Raw genomic sequence first — 18,032 nt, forward strand, 5'->3', positions numbered from 1 at the left:
AATTTGTAACACTACATATGAAAATAAAAATTTTGCTTCTTCTTAAGATCGCCTATTTTTTGTCTTGTAAATGTTTCAATTATAATATAAAGTTTTGTTAATATTGGATTGTACTTGTTTAGTTTGGGAAAAAAGTCAAAGATTTGTGTATTGTTTTCTTTGATTAATTCATGGATTGCCTCAGTTTTCTAAAGTTCCACTCCATCAAGAAAGATAGAATCTATCATAAACCAATTAAGACTCATTTGGAGCCTAGATTACACAAGTGGTGGACCTTCAAAAAATTATGATTGAGTTAGAGATTAGCTTAGACAAGTGAAAAGCCTTCAAATCAACACTTGAGTTTCCTACTTAGATCATTTATTTGTACAAATGGAAGCTAATATTCAAAGGCCCTGTAGGCTAACACATTACATACCTACTTAGCCTAACTTGGATGATTAGGGAGAGATTCTTATTATTATGTTTTGGTAGGCTCACCACCTAACCAATGAAGAGCATGAGCGGGAGTGTGTGTGAGTGTGTGCAGCAATGGAGAAGAGAGGAGAAGAGGAGACCTTGTGTTTTCAGGGGCTAAAACTCACTCTCTACATGTGAGCCCCCTTATTCTATCATGTACATAATGAATAAGCAAAGTGGGCAGGCACTTGGTCTAGCCGACCACATGGGGCATTACCACAACAACCTCCCACGTAAAGACCAACGTGGCCGTGAGAGCGAAAAGAAAACCGTACAGAACCTGTATAAGGCCATCACAGGTATGACCTCAACCAATGCCCACTGGCTCACTAAATTTGTGTGCATCCATCTCTTATCATAGAGATAGCATAGAGGGATCAACACCATACTCCTTACCAAAGCCGCACACATCCTGCACGTATTCACCATACGCTGCAAAGTGCCCCTATGCTCAAGCCCAATGTCAGTCACTACACGACTGACTGCTCCCACTACAAATGCACCTACTGAAAATGCAATTTTGGGTCTCGAGATGAGTATCTCATACATGAGACTCCCGAATGCTTATATGTAACCTTGCCAATCTCTTCCAATTTGACCATCTCAGTCAAATATGGCTCAAAACTCCACTCCTGGACATCACCCTAACACGCAAACTCCGATCCCTAGAATGCACCCTCATGTCCATCGCATGTCACATGCACACTAAGAGCATCTGTCTGTCCTGAATCTTGTGTGGCAAAAGCAATGCCTAGCTCTAACTCACACACATCAAGCTCTGGCCTAAGCATATCGATGAATAAGTGAATGACGCTGAATCCTCATCAGTCAAGCCATCCATATCCTTCACTGTATCCACAAATGACATACCCTGCTTCACAATTGTCTGCATAACTGGCTCAACATGCTCACAAACTGGAGCATCATGCAACCTATCCGCAAAGGATACATGCCTCGTCTCTCTCCATGGCTGCGTACTCACAAAGACTGTGCCACCTCGTACGTGACGTACTCGCATCGCATGAATCATGCCAACACTAACACCTCTCGCTATGACTAGCTATCCACGATGCAATCTGAAACCGTGCGCATCCAGCACTACCTGGCATCCGCTGTCTCATAACTCACTCACACTAATCAAATTCTACGTCAAACCTGGCACATGGCATACATGTCGCAACATGTATGATGCACCACTCGGCAGAAATAGTGTGACATCTCCTGCACCTACTATGTCATGCATTGAATCATCAACTAGACACACACGTTCAAGCATACCACTAGCATATGTGCTAAACCACTCACGACTCGGTGTGACATGAAATATAGCACTCACATCTAGTATCCAATGCGAAGGTAATGCGTCGTCAAAAATTGACATATGAGAGTCAAGAGTAAATATGGAAGGAAAGGTGACATCTGCATCATGCGTAACCACATACACTACATCTGCTGCCACATCATCCAAAGTGATAGTATCTCTCTTGTGATGTCTCTTGCGCTATCTCATCCGTCAAAAAAAACGCCTACGTACATGCCCTGTATGATCACAATGCCAACAGACAACATATCTGTGTCTGCAAGATTGTCCTTTGATTGTAGGCATCTCTCTAGACTCATTTGTGCCAAAAGCATTGCACAATCTTTTCCATAAATCTGTAGGTGTACATGCATCCAAACGAATGCGATAGATAGACTACAAAATAGATTTGGCCAGCACCTAGGGACTTTGTCGTGACAAATACTTGAAATAGGGGGCGCCAATGTTAGTCCTAGAGACTCATATTTGCCACATGTGGAATATTTCTCAAGTAAGGATTTTTGAAAAAAGAACATCCTACAAGTACAAGATGCATTTGTGTGCAGAGGTAACTGCAAACACTGTACAATGGGAGTGAGCGGGACCCGCAGTGCCTTGCTCCACAGTGGATAAACCGAACTCCTTGAGTTCCTAGACTATGTTGCATCCCATGTGACAACATGTGCTAAATAAACCCTACAAATGGGTCTATAACTGCGTAATGCAGAAAACAAATGCAAAAAACTGCGTAATGCAGAAAACTTTCCACTACCCCTTGGCAGCTTGTGGACTTATTTCCTTAAAATTGCAAGTGTGAAGTTTCCAAGAATGGACCATCAACCCTTACTAAGTGATTTAGTAATCAGGTGCTCGGTCTTACCCCAAATTGTACTCATATAAGGACTCTTAGTGCTAATAAGAGTCCACTAAAATTGGATTCGTATGTACAACTAGATATTTTTCACACCCAAAAATCCATCATGTGGGGTTTTTGTGAGCAATTGTACAGTCTAAAATGCTGACTTCATCCTTACACCCTGGTAGAGATAAGCCTGGACACCGGCTTAAGACGTTCAAAAACTCAACTTGACTTGCACACTTAAAGTGTGGAGTACGAGAATAATGTCCAAAAAATCACTAATGGCAAGACTCTTGTTTGTCCAGTTACAAAGAGATGGCTCCTAGCCATGCCCAAAGTGGTGGTAAGTGGTGGTTCTTAGCCCTTTCTGTTGGCTCATAGCCCTTCCTATTACCATATTATCATAGAAAGAGTTTAATAATATTGTGTCTAGTTTCACCTTTTTTGCATAGAAGTTGGAAACAGAGAGAAAGAGAGAATGTTGGGGTAAGGAAACCCCTTATTCCAATGTGTTGTATGCCCTTTCCAAATGCTTGAGTACTGGCCGTGCCTGTGTCATAGCTTATCCTATAAATATACATTAGTGTAATTGTACCATGCCCTCATAGAGAGTGGTACCAAACTTCACATCTTGATCCACTTACCGTGTATGTGAGCGTGACTGTATCAGGATGCAGATGTATGGTATGTTGCCTATGAATAAACATAAAACTAAAATATCTCAAACAACAACAACAAAGCTTGTCCTTGATAGAGTAGCTAGTGCTATAGCGGAAGCGTATACGATGATGGGTGGTGTACGTCCATCATACTAGTATGCCATGCATACAAATCAAAAAATGGAATGATAAGACCTTGGCTTTAATGACAGTCTCAACCATGTGAGTCGCTGGTATACATGCATGACACAATTACACTGGCACGGATACATCAGAGTGCACCGTTGCAAAAACTATGAGCTTATATCCACATAGTGCCAAATCTGTGTTCCCTTACCATTGATTTGAAGTCAATCAATAATACCTTTGTACATAAGGGAAGTAGTGCTTCACATGAAGATAGGAAAAGAACGTTGCTTTATACAGTGGATTCAGAGGGAGTCTTCCCAAGCACTTTGTTTTGCATAGCAGAGAGATCTTTTCCAAAATAAAAAGTAAAACATAGACAAAACAAATGTAACTTGAAATTGAGTCACCTTGTCGCCCACTTGTGGGCAGGTTTCTAGTAGTGCGCTCGAATCCGGATCATAGCCATATATGCGAATAACTGGAGAGTTGTCGGATGTTCACACATGCCTTCTTGTCTTGGCTTACTCCGATCTCTATTGAGAGAACATGTAGACATGTTGCAAAGAATCTCAAGTTTGCCTGCAGATAGCATATTCCGAACGTCAAAAACTACTAGGCCGTATGTCTTAGAGTGAAGCGTTGCTTCCTAGAAGGCCATCAATATAATGATGTAGAACTGATACGAAATGCTCATAGAAAACCAATATGCTTGTTGACACACATGCGTCCGAGTAAAGAAGATCAACTGTATCAAAATTTTATAGAGAATCGGCCTTGCCGAACCGTGCACTAGATTGAGAATCGTGAGATGGCCCAATATTGAGAGAGATAGCAGCAACAACTTAGCTATCAAGTGTCACCTATTGCCAAACTCTACTTGATTGAAGCAATAGAGTTGGCACTATAGAAGGCCGGTGTTGCCCAGTATTACTGGCACGTACCATATGAACCAGTGGTGGCTGTCGGCTTGTGAGAATGAAAGCAATGATCGGCCTTGCCGATTATCTCTGCCGTAGTTCTATTGGAGCCTTGCTCCTTAGTTAGAAATGATACACCATAGTGCATCTTATGACATTGTTAGATGAATCGGAGGTGAAAGTAAATTAACCCTGTCGAGTGTTCACCTTGTCGAACAATGTATCGAGCTTGAGAACATCTATAGAAAGTGCAGAAACAAAGCATACCTGATGATCATGTTGAGATGGAAATACACATCAAAATGCCTTGCAAATTGGAGTTTTGATTCCCTTATGGAAGACTCCATTCGATGGGCATATAGTGGATGTGTTCATGGTGGCTTAGCATCCGTTCGATGGCTCATAGCCCTTGTAGTACTCCTCATGCGTACAATAGAACAATATCCCAAGGTTTTGCCCACGGCTATCCCGTAAACTGTTGAAAACTTACTACGATTGAACTTGAATGGTTTTGCACAACCATGGCAGAAACTGCTTCAATGTTATATCAATGAAGCTATGACCATAATGTTTTGCGTCGTCAAGAGTACACAACTTGCAGAGTTACAATGCTGCAACCGTGCCTAGATAGAGTAGTCATGGGAAGAGGGTTTTGTAGAGGCCTTGGCCATGTTGACCACCCATAAACCGCCAAAGGGGCACTCGCATGTAGAATGAAAAAAAAAACACTGCAGGTTTAATGGCGGTAGCGCGCAAGGTAGCCGAGTTCAAGCCGAGTTCAAGCTGGCGGGCACCATGGCCATTGGCTAGGCATGCTGGAGAGTCAAAAAAGGACCAACTCGGAAGGGCGCTCCCTTTTAGGACAAACTCTATTGCAAACGCCATAGGTTGCCATGTTCGCCCTTTCTTGCAAGCGGTCGCTCCCACGGCTCTCCGCCTTCAACCACCCACTTCAAAGCTCCACCCTTGGAGACCATACCCACGGTTCTTCCATCTCCGATGTAGGACGCCTGCCAACGACCTTCAACTCCTCCCTTGCTAGAGAACTTGTCCACGACCCGAGAGAGAGAGAGAGAGAGAGAGAGAGAGAGAGAGAGAGAGAGAGAGAGAGAGAGAGAGAGAGAGAGAGAGAGAGAGAGAGAGAGAGAGAGAGAGAGAGAGAGAGAGAGAGAGAGAGAGAGAGAGAGAGAGAGATTGAATTATCGTCTTCCGCGGAGGTCAAATATGACCCATGGGACCGAAATCAAAACATCACAAAGGGGTTTTTGTAGGCAAGAGGATCAGCTGGTTATGGACTATTTGTGCATACTGCCCTTGAAAGTGGTGTGGATATTCTAAACTATGGAGGGCAAAAGTATATACTTCAAGAGTAGAAAAGGATATGCAAAATATTTCCAAGAGCCTCTAGATATTTTCTTCTAGAAGATCCAAATATAGAAGAAGAGGAAGCTCAAGCATACATTCTTTGTTGCATAGAAGAAGGAAAAGTGTCGAGCTATATAAATAGTTCTCATGGTACAAGTGTCCAACCAAATGTACGCTATACATTTGATCAAAATTTTCCACTTTGGCACAAATGCACATCTTCGCACATCAAATCAAAAGAGTATGGCTATGTATGCCTTGAGATTGTTTGTTAGGTTGCAGCAGGAGAAGAGTTTTTTTGTTGACTATGACTTTACTTGATATTCTCAAGTATTGTATGCGGATGTAAATCTTAAATACAACTAAAATTTAATTTTTTTATTGATAGAATCTCAACACTTAAGTGTATATGATTGTTGTTTACTTTATGTGTAGTTAGAATCTAGAGTGCTCTTATTCTTTGTGTGTTTTTAAAGTTATTTGATTACCTTGAACATAGAATCTTGACTCTACTCAAAATTTTTAGAAACTCTATCAAAATTTGATCAATACCTAGGTTGGAAAAATGGTAGGGGCTCCAATATTACTTTCTTCTTTTGATAAATTTTACCTTGAATATGGAGCACATATCTACAACATTTTGGTGTAGTTGCCTAAACAAGTTGTGGCCCTTGAATCCAAATCCAAGCCAAAGATCTTTTTTTTTCTTGTAGCCTAGATTGGAAATGTGGTGGACCTTGTGCCTGTGTGTTCTTGAACAGGTTTTTCTTGTAGCCTAGATTGGACATGTGGTGGATCTTGTGCCCATGTGTTCTTGAACATGTTTTGACTTTTAGTATTCACTTAAGTACTAACATTTAATAGATTGTATGTTGGAGAAGGTTTCCACAATAGATGGTAGTTTAGACAAGTGGTTCCTTGTGTACCAATGCTAACAATGGTTGCAAGGATTCGAATATTGATTTTTCCTTGAATAAATTTGTTACTCGGAGCTCTACATGTTAAAATGGTGAATTAAATTCTAGTGATTTTTGAGAAACCAATGTTATGTGTGCTTTCTTAGATTCAAAGATTGGGATTGACAAAGCCCCTATGAATCAATAAACAATTGTAGAATCCATTGATTCTCTCATTTATGAGGTGCCCAAGACGGATGATATTTCTATATCAGAGTCTAGTGATATGCAACTTGATCAAGCTTGCAGTAATGTAGACCAAGAAACTAGTGCTCCAACAATCGAACCTACTTCATCTAGTATAGATAATAAGAAATCCATGCTTACAATTATATTGTATTCAAATGGTCTATTATTGAAGCGTTCCCCTTAGCCATCCTCACACCACAAGTCAATGCCAAAAGATTCAAAAAGGCATATTATACTTAGGCCAGGTTGCATACAAATCTTGACAACTGTAGTACATAAATTTAATGTTGCAATTTGGTCAACAACTACTAGGAACAACGTGCTTCAAATCGTTAGAGCACTAAACAACTCAGCTGGGGATACATTACCTTTCTTTGTAGTTTGGTATCAAGAAGGTTGCTACACCGCTGAAAGCCAAAAATTAGTTAGACCTGCCAATCCAAATGTTGAGGCATGTTCAAGCCTTTGTCCAAAGGTGCCATGGGGTTTGAATGTGATTCACAAATAGCAGTGCTTATTGATGACTCTCCTTACAACGGATGTATTTCATGTGCAAAAAATTGCATTTTTCCACCACAATTTGATGGTGAAAAAATGATTGACAATGTGCTATTGGGGGAGCTGCTTCCCTACTTGCTTCAACTTGATGAGGGAAGAGATGTGCACAATTTGATTCCTTCTAATCGTTATGGACAACGTGAAGTGACAAATAAGAGTGAATACAAATAAATCGTAAGATTATTGAAACCATAAAAGTGATGCTTGGTCAGCTAAGGTGTTCTTTACAAGAAGAATACCACCTGCAAAATATGACAAAGGTGAAACTACCCTTAAGGAAAAACTGTACCGAGCAAGTGACACAAGCCACCAAAATGAAATAAGAAGAGCCCAAATACAATAAATATTGGCAAAGGAAAGTACACCCATATAAATCGTGAAGGCACCACAGTTGATCTCATTAGCTATGTAATTGGGTTGTAGCACAAAAGTACCATTGAAAGGCAACCACTGCAAAGACGTATATAAATAAGGTGAAAGCTGAGAACAATCTTCTAAAGCTGGATAGAAAAAAGAACTAAGGTACTATTGAAATGTCTTAAACCTTCATACACATGCTAGATACAAAAATAATATCCATGGTATCTGATCAATCTTTCTCTTTATTCCTACTTGCAGGTTCTCACAAAGGGTATATCTTGATGGAGCTCAACCGATAGAAGTTTTGGTATGTTTTTTCAAATTAACAAAGAAAACACCTAGATTTTGTTTATCAATTTCTTGAGAGATCTTTTCTTAATTTGTAACACTACATATGAAAATGAAAATTTTACTTCTTCTTAAGATCGCCTATTTTTTGTCTTGTAAATGTTTCAATTATAATATAAAGTTTTGTTAATATTGGATTGTACTTGTTTAGTTTGGGAAAAAAAGACAAAATTTGTGTATTGTTTTCTTTGATTAATTCATCGATTGCCTCATTTTTCTAAAGTTCCACTCCATCAAGAAAGATAGAATCTATTATAACCAATTAAGACTCATTTCGAGCCTAGATTACACAAGTGGTGGACATTCAAAAAATTATGATAGAGTTAGAGATTAACTTAGTAAAGTGAAAAGCCTTCAAATCAACACTTGAGTTTCCTACTTAGATCATTTATTTGTACAAATGGAAGCTAATATTTAAAGGCCCTGCAGGCTAACACATTAGATACCTACTTATAGCCTAACTTGGATGATTAGGGAGATATTCTTATCATTATGTTTGGGTAGGCTCACCACCTACCCAATGAAGAGCATGAGCGGGAGCGTGTGTGAGTGTGTGCAACAATGGAGAAGAGAGGAGAAGAGGAGACCTTGTGTTTTCAGGGGCTAAAACTCACTCTCTACATGTGAGCCCACTTATTCTATCATGTACATAATGAATAAGCAAAGTGGGCAGGCACTTGGTCTAGCCGACCACATGGGGCATTACCACAACAACCTCCCACGTAAAGACCAACGTGGCCGTGAGAGCGAAAAGAAAACCGTACAGAACCTGTACAAGGCCATCACAAGTATGACCTCAACCAATGCCCACTGGCTCACTAAATCTGTGTGCATCTATCTCTAATCATAGAGATAGTATAGAGGGATCAACACCATACTCCTTAAGAAAGCCGCACACATCCTGCACGTATTCACCATATGCTGCAAAGTGCCCCTATGTTCAAGCCCAATGTCAGTCACTACACGACTGACTGCTCCCACTGCAAATGCACCTACTGCAAATGCAATTTCGGGTCTCGAGATAAGTATCTCGTACATGAGACTCCCGAATGCTGATTTGTAACCCTGGCAATCTGTGCCAATTCGACCATCTCAGTCAAATCTGGCTCAGAACTCCACTCCTGGAAATCACCCTAACACCCAAACTCCGATCCCTAGAATGCACCCTCATGTCCATCGCATGTCACATGAACACTAAGAGCATTTGTCTGTCCTGAATCCTGTGTGGCAAAAGCAATGCCTAGCTCTTACTCACACACATCAACCTCTGGCCTAAGCATATCCATGAATAGCTGAATGACGCTGAATCCTCAGCAATCAAGCCATCCATATCCTTCACTGTATCCACAAATGACATACCCTGCTTCACAATTGTCTGCATAACTGGCTCAACATGCTCACAAACTGGAGCATCATGCAACCTATCCACAAAGTATACATGCCTCGTCTCTCTGCATGGCTGCGTACTCACGAAGACTGTGCCACCTCGTACATGACATACTCGCATAGCATGAATCGTGCCAACACTAACACATCTCGCTATGACTAGCTGTCCAGGATGCAATCTGAAACCGTGCTCATCCAGCACTACCTGGCATCCGCTGTCTCATAACTCACTCACACTGATCAAGCTCTGTGTCAAACCTGGCACATGGTGTACATCTCGCAACACGTATGATGCACCACTTGGAAAAAATAGTGTGACATCTCCTACACCAACTATGTCATGCATTGAATCATCAACTAGACACACACGTTCAAGCATACCACTAGCATATGTGCTAAACCACTCACAACTCGGTGTGACATGAAATCTAGCACTCACATCTAGTATCCAATGCGAAGGTAATGCGTCGTCAAAAATCGACATAAGAGAGTCAAGAGTAAATATGGAAGCAAAGGTGACATCTCCATCATGCGTAACCACATACACTACATCTACTTCCACATCATCCAAAGTGATAGTATCTCTCTTGTGTTGTCTCCTGCGCTGTCTCATCCGTCGAAAACAACGCCTACGTACATGCCTTGTATGACCACAATGCCAAAACACAACATATCTATGTCTGCAAGATTTTCCTTTGACTGTAGGCATCTCTCTAGACTCATTTGTGCCAAAAGAATTGAACAATATTTTCCATAAATCTGTAGCTGTACATGCATCCAAACCAATGTGATAGATATATTACCAAGGTGTAACATGATCGTCGAACGTGCAAGCTCATCCAAGTCCTTCCACTCATCGTTAGTCATAGACTCTGGCCTAGCATCCATACCTTGTAGTGGCAACACTCGGCCCAACTGAGTCAAATGTATCATGCATACCTGCTTTCCAATGCTCAAAATCTGAACCATCAAACTTTATATGGAAAAGCGCAAACCCTGACAATGATGTACATGCCAAATCCAATACGATAACCTATTACAAGACCGGGCACAAGTCGATCAACTGACAATAGCCAAAGCCTGGCTAACTCATACACCTAGTACTGTCAAAATACAACAAAAGATGACATAAGTTGTCTAAGATAAGTATCAACAAATATGGCGATCAATGTAACAAACAAGTGAGAAAAACTGCTCATATGATGCCAAAACACCTGCTCTAATCCAAGAGCACTATGTGGTAATTGCTGAAACTATCATCAACAATCTCCCTCTTGAAGAGATTACCACATGTATGTCAAATGACAAAATCCGGTGAGAAAACACTCTCACAATGTGATGCCAAAACACTATGGCAAAGCTACCACTGAGTGCCAAATGCAATCAAAACACGATTGCAAACCATGCGCATAAACAAAGAAACTTGTAAGAAAAATCCAGCAGAGTTTCGACATTATTTGGCTATCTAACCATAATAACCATACATGCCATAAACATGCTCAAAACCATGAGAAAATCATGCGCAAAATACACACTCAAGCATACATGAGATGCCCCAAAGTCTCAACTCTTTAAACTTGGAAAACAATCCTGTAATCCGAAACACAAAGTGCATCAACCGCACTCTATAAATGAGGCATATAATAGCATAGACTTGGATAAAAACCAACCAAAATATGGCACAAATTGATGCTCAAAATAGTTGAAAGTCAGCCCACATATGCCATTGCAGGGCGAAGAATACCATCCACCGAAAAGTGCACATCATGTGCATCCACATGGCAATATAAACAAGCATCAAGCATGTACCAAATGTGTATCAAAGAGCATCCAAATCAGCTGAAAATTCAACTCACAAACATGCTAAAAAATCTTGCAAATCTATGCACCGCACTTTCTAAAATCTGCTCAATCGCATAAGTCAATGCACATAACCTGTGAGATGAAGCCACTCTCAAATCTTGAGAGTCCACAAGAATGCATACATCCACAAAGTGTTCTCAAGGTATGCGCATAAATGTGTTGAAAATATCAACCCACACTCTCTTCACTGAGAGAAAAACATCAATGCACAAAACAAGAGAATGAAAAACTCTCAATTCGAGCTCTCTGAACGTAGCAAATCATCACAATAGGCATACATAATCTTCAACTTTTCGAATAACCTGTCAGCCCATATCTTCCAAACCGTTCAAAATTTGCAGAAACTTCCTTCTACAAAGTTGTCAACCACGCAAAAACAGCTGAGATTGGCGGGAATGGACCTGAAATGTGCTATTTTTATGGGTCAAAACAAATCTATAAAAATCTTCAGTTGTGTACCCTAGAAGTGCAGGTAGTCTGATTGATGTATCTCAAAATTGGTGAAGATTTTGAGAAAACTTTCTTCTGCAAAGTAGAAGAGGACAAAAAACCGGTCAAGAATCATGGGAATTGTCTTGAATAAAGACGAATTTGTAGGCCAAAATAGATCTGCAAAAATGTGTTGTAGTTTTTGCTGCTTCTCTGCCTACTTCCCCATTGAGCTCCAATGGTGCTCCCAATCGCTGAGCTCTGATACCAGTTAAAGAGTGCGAGTGGGAGCATGTCTGAGTGTGTGCATCAATGGAGAAGAGAGGAGAAGAGGAGACCTTGTGTTTGCAGGGGCTAAAACTCACTCTCTACATGTGAGCCTCCTTATTCTATTATGTACATAATGAATGAGTATGGTGGGTGGACACATGGCCTAACCAGCCACATGGGGATTTACCCCAACACCCAAACCCTAGTCCATTGATGCTTGAAGACAAGCAAGGTCCACCATTTGTCCAAGCTTGAAGAGAAGTAAGGTCTACCATTTGTTCAAGCTATGCTTCCTTAAAACACATAGAGAGTAAATTCCACCACTTCTCCAAGGTTTTTACTATAAATGACTACAAGATACACCACTTTTCCAAACTCTCATCTCTAATAGAATGGCTAAGAGACTAATATACAAGGTCTCCCACTTATTGAATCTTGTCTCCAGTGATCATAAAGAGGAGAATGGTCTACGAGTTATTGTATCTTGTTTCCATTGAATCATAGAGAGAAGAAAGGTCCACCACCTATCCAAGCAAAGGTTCATTGAAACATAGAGAGAAGCATAAATCCACCATCTATCTCAACTAGTTTTAAAAAAACACTCTACAAGGTCCATTACTTTTCTATTAATCCACTCTATCTTGTATCATGAAGAGGTCGGTTTCAAAGTCTAGCACTTGTCAAGCTAGGGTCTACTGGAGAGTGGAGAGAAGGAAGAGCCACCACTTGTGCATGTTTTGCCTATTGAAGCATAGAAAGAAGAAAGGTCCACCACTTGTCCAAGCTATAAGGAAAACCACTTGATATAAGGTCCCACAGCTATGCTATTTTACAAAATGGGTAGTATTGTTTCCTATCATTTGCTCAACTTATGATATGTTGTAGCATGGGGGGGTTCAATATCAATGTCCATCATTTATCTATGTTGGGTTCCACTAACACATGGATGGATGCAAATTCTACCACTTATCCAATCAATGAATGGAAACCGAGAGGACATCCACCACTTCAGTTTCACATGTGGTGAAATTGCATCAATAGGTTATGCCTAGCTTGGACAAGTGATGCTCATTGATTCTCTTCATGATAAAAGTACGCCTAGCTTGGATAATTGGTGCACCTTGATTCTCTCCATACTACAACCATGGACAAGTAGTGGTCCTTCAAACCAAACTCCCCGTGCAACAAACAATCATAAGTTTGCAAAAAGTGTGTTCACACACATCACTACCACATGTATATGGTAACAGCCAGAAGTCAAGGTCCCACACCCAGGTACAAAAAGACATTTTAAGAGGGAAATAGTGACGGTCTAAATGAATTCCATGGATGAAGTAGATGCAAGGCGCTTTATCCCAATAGAGAAATTGCAAAATCACTAAGTATACATAGAAGAAACATCGATTTCGCAAATGCATGACTACACTTTGAGGATGAGAACAGTTCTTTTACGCTTATAGCATGTCAACAAAAAGCTCATCGTTCTACATGCACCACCGAGGACATTTAGGATCTTGTGTTGGTTTGTGGAAAAGAGCTACCCGAGTCTCTCCAAATAAGAAAGACATATGCCAGAGGTATGTCGGTAGAAAGGTTGTTTCTAAACATCCATTCCATTTGCTAGACCGACTTTAGGCATTATGAACCATGCAATAAAACTTTGTTTCCCTGCACATTAAGAATAGGCACTACGTAAAGTGCTTTCAGCCCCACCACTTCAAGCCACTTTGAAACAAAAGGTTGAGTGCTTTCAACCACTTTAGGGGGCTATTGTTTGTATAAGCACTTAATAGTGATTAGAACCATATAAAAGCACCTTATGTGTCTATTGCTCCTAGGTAGCATTTAACAACGGGTAGAATGCAATTAGAAGCTTGTAAATTACACTTAAAAACCACTTTCCAGTAATTTATTGGCTACTATTAACCACTTTTTGTGGATTGGATTTCAACAAGCTTTTGAAGGTGCTCTTCAACACTTTGAAGTGGCTTCAAAAACCTACAAGTGGTTCTAACCACTCTTAGGAGAGGAGGTGCAAATGATGAAAAGAGGGAGGGAGGGAGAGGACAGGGGAGGGACAGGAGAGGAAGGGAGAGGGGATGGAGGAGAAGAGAACAAAGTTTTTTTTTTTAGGGGGGGAGGGGGGGCAAAGAATATGGAAAAAGTGGACTTTCCGTGAGTGTGAGTAAAAAAAAAAAGTCAAAAATTGTTTTTTGATATGCATATATGTTGGGGGAGGAGTTTTAGATCAACCATGAGTGAAAATGAATTTGTAAAAAAGCTTATTAGAAAGTAGCCTCTTGAATGCTCTTGTCCCTTTAACCCTTGACAACATTAGCTTAAATCGATAAAAAATAGGCTTCCTTACAAGGCCCATGCAAAGTCCATATCTTTCCTAATGAAGGATTGACAAATAAACTCCAAGGAGAGATATTTGATCAGCTACTCCAACAACCAATGTTCCATAAACTGCAAAATTGGTACATTATATAGAGATAGAGCAGCGCTTTCAAACGTTTGCATCACCTTGTGAAAAGTCAAGATCCCAGACTATGGTACAAAAAGACTTTTTAAGAGGGAAATAGTGACGGTCTAAATGAATTTCATGATGAAGTAGATGCAAGGCCCTTTATCCCAATAGAGTACTTGCAAATTCATTGAGTATACATAGAAGAAACATTGATTTCGCAAATGCATGACTACACTTTGAGGATGAGAACAGTTCTTTTACGCTAAAGCATGTCAGCAAAAAGCTCATTGTTCTACATGCACCGAGAGGACATTAAGGATCTTGTGTTTGGTTTGTGGACACCAGATACTTGAGTCTCTCAGAAAGAAAGACATATGCCAAAGGTATGTCGGTAGGAAGGTTGTTTCTAAGCATCCATTGCATTTGCTAGACCAACTTTAGGCATTATGAACCATGCAATAAAACTTTGTTTCCCTGCACATTAAGAATAGGCACTAGGTGAGGTGCTTTTAGCCACCACTTCAAGCCACTTTGAAACAAAAGGCTGAGTGCTTTCAACCACTTTAGGGGGCTATTGTTTGTATAAGCACTTAATAGTGATTAGAAGCTTATAAAAGCACCTTATGTGTCTATTGCTCCTGGGTAGAATTTAACAACAAGTAGAATGCAATTAGAAGCTTGTAAATTACACTTAAAAACCACTTTCAAGTAATTTGTTGGCTGCTATTAACCACTTTTTGTGGATTGGATTTCAACAAGCTTTTGAAGGTGCTCCTGAACACTTTGAAGTGGCTTCAAAACCCTATAACTGGTTTTAACCACTCTTAGGTGATCTTGACCACTATCAATATTGTCACAACCACCCATCATGAGGAAAACCAGTTAAAAGTGGTTTTAGCGACCTCAAGTACCACCTCAAGGCATTTTTGCAATGTGCGAATCACTCTCAATTAAAATGAGAATTCTCTTTCAGATGACTAAAAATTTTCCAAGTGATTATAGATTCTTCTTAAGTACCACTTTTGATGACCGCTTAACCACCTTCAGGTGGAACACTGGAGTGCTTGAAAATTTTCCAAGTGCTTATATAGGTTCTCACTACGTTCAAGAATTTTGATGACCACTTCCAACCCTCTTCAGGTGGTTAGAAATTTACCAAGTGCTTAAATAGATTCTTACCACTTTTAGGAAAAATTGATGACCACTTTTAACCTTTTTCAGGTGGCTGGAATTTTCCAAGTGCTTTTAGGTTCTTCTTCACACTTGTAAGTGGTTTCAAAAGCCGGAAAGTGGCTCCAACCACTTTGAGGTGGTTTTAACAGCTTGGAAATAGTTAAAAACAACTTTCAATCATGCAAAACCACGTCTAAGTGGTACTCCTCAAAGGCTACCTTCAAGAGAATTTCTTCCACCACTTTAAGGTGACTGGAATTTTGCCAAATGCTAATAAGTTCCTCTTTAGTGCTTTTACAAACCTGAAAGTGGTTGTAGCAACTCATAGGTGATGGTTTTAATCAGGTCATCCAGTCTTGGTAGGTTTAACAACTCATAGGTGATGCTAATAAGTTCCTCTTTAGTGCTTTTACAAACCTAAAAGTGGTTGTAGCAACTCATAGGTGATGGTTTTAATCAGGTCATCCAGTCTTGGTAGGTTTAACCACTTGCTAATCATTTTGAACTATTTTAAGTTTTTGTACATTGCTACTACTATCTTTAAAATCTCATCATTGTCTTCATTCTCGTGCATGTAGAATTGTATAGGAGGTTTCACGACATGCATCCTATTGTGCACATCTCTCTTAGATGATTTGAGAGTATGAAGCCTTTCTTTTTTTAAAAACTGAAGGACCATAATACATGTTGCTGCGAGTATCACGTGTAGGATGTGTACATCAAAGAGGCTTTCAATCAAATGCGGCAATGTATGGAGTACATGGAGGTTTTTGTCGATGTGAATGTGAGGTCTGTGACCCTATAGGAAGTGGGCAGTATATGTGTGGCTACAAATTCCACATTTGAGAGCCTCACAACACTATTGGGGTCCAAATTGTGTCCCAAACCAAAAAATTCCATGTTTCATTTAGACAATTTCTTGATGGGAGAATGTGATCAATGCAGTGCTAAACTACTCAGATGTTGGCCTCTTGAGGTACATGGGGACAACAACTTCATGGTGGCTGCAAAGGTTTTTGTTGGTGTGGAGACTCACAAATTGGACAAAGATGGTCAATGCCGCAAAAGGAAAGATCTTGTTATTTAGTAGATTGGTGCTCCACTTTCATTTCACATGAAAGACAGATTGACTAAGTTCATCAAACATAACTATATCTATAGATGGTAGACCAACCAATTCAAAGAGTGTCTACATAATTTTCCAAAGTGATATCGTTGACTCTATGGTGGACTTTGCCAAAAAATATAGTTTTAAACTTCAAAATGCATTAGTATTGTAGTCAGATGAGTCCACATCTACTATGTGCGTTTGAGAATGGGTGCCATCCAAAAAATTATCCATTTTTATATATTTGATGATAATGTACAATACACATTGTATATGCAACAGAGCTTTCTTTTTTTTATTCTAGGATCACGACAATGTTTAGGTTAAAACAATAAAAATCTAGTCCAACAAAATAAAACCTTTCTAATTGTGGGATGAGAGCTTGTTGGAGTCATCCACAATAGTAGCCTTGCCATGGTTCTCCTCAACCACTATTGGTGCATCATCCATTGTGCAAGGAGGGATGTTATCCATGGTTGTGTCCTTGAACCACTAAAAACCATCATATAGTTTTGTGTTCTTCTCATCCAAATGCAAGAAAAAAAACCCTCTCAGCAATGGTTTCTATGAAGAAAATGATCATGCTAGACTCTTGATGGACTAATCTCATGGAAGGTGGAATTAAGCTGAGTATAATAAACTCCCCCCTGAGCTCTATGTATGCAATTTTGAGCACCCAATGCTTGGCAATCTCTGGAAGCTTTACCTCGCACATTGGTTAAGTGCCCTTTGACATGGTTCCGCATAGTACTGCAAAGCAAACTGGGGGTGATACTTATGTTGGAATTCCAACAAGAAAGCCCCTGCCATGTGGTGAGTTGAAAGGGGTTTCCCACATGCAACACAGTTTCCACCAATATACGTAGTTGGTTTTTAAAACATAGGCCCTTTTAGATGGTGAAGGCACCATGAAGGCTCTACTCTCTTGTTGGATATAATGGATTGTTGTATCCATGAACGCTTTGCAAGACATCAAGAACCCTAATTTACATTCCAAAGCATTCTTTCTCTTGCCAACCATAGCATAGACAACATCAAAGAATAAGATCATTTCTAGCTTATTCTTAAGAATTTTTAAGAAAATATTAAAATGCTTTGAAAGAACTTTTGAAAACTTACAAATCACTTTCTGTGCATTTCTTACTACTTCCAAGCACCTGCAAAGAACTCTCTAAGCTCTTTCTAAGAACTTTCTAAGCACCATTGAGTACTATGAAGCACTTCTAAACAATTG

Source organism: Adiantum capillus-veneris, chromosome 4 (genome assembly GCF_014529385.1).
Source record: "Adiantum capillus-veneris isolate H3 chromosome 4, ASM1452938v2, whole genome shotgun sequence".
Classification (NCBI taxonomy): domain Eukaryota; kingdom Viridiplantae; phylum Streptophyta; class Polypodiopsida; order Polypodiales; family Pteridaceae; genus Adiantum; species Adiantum capillus-veneris.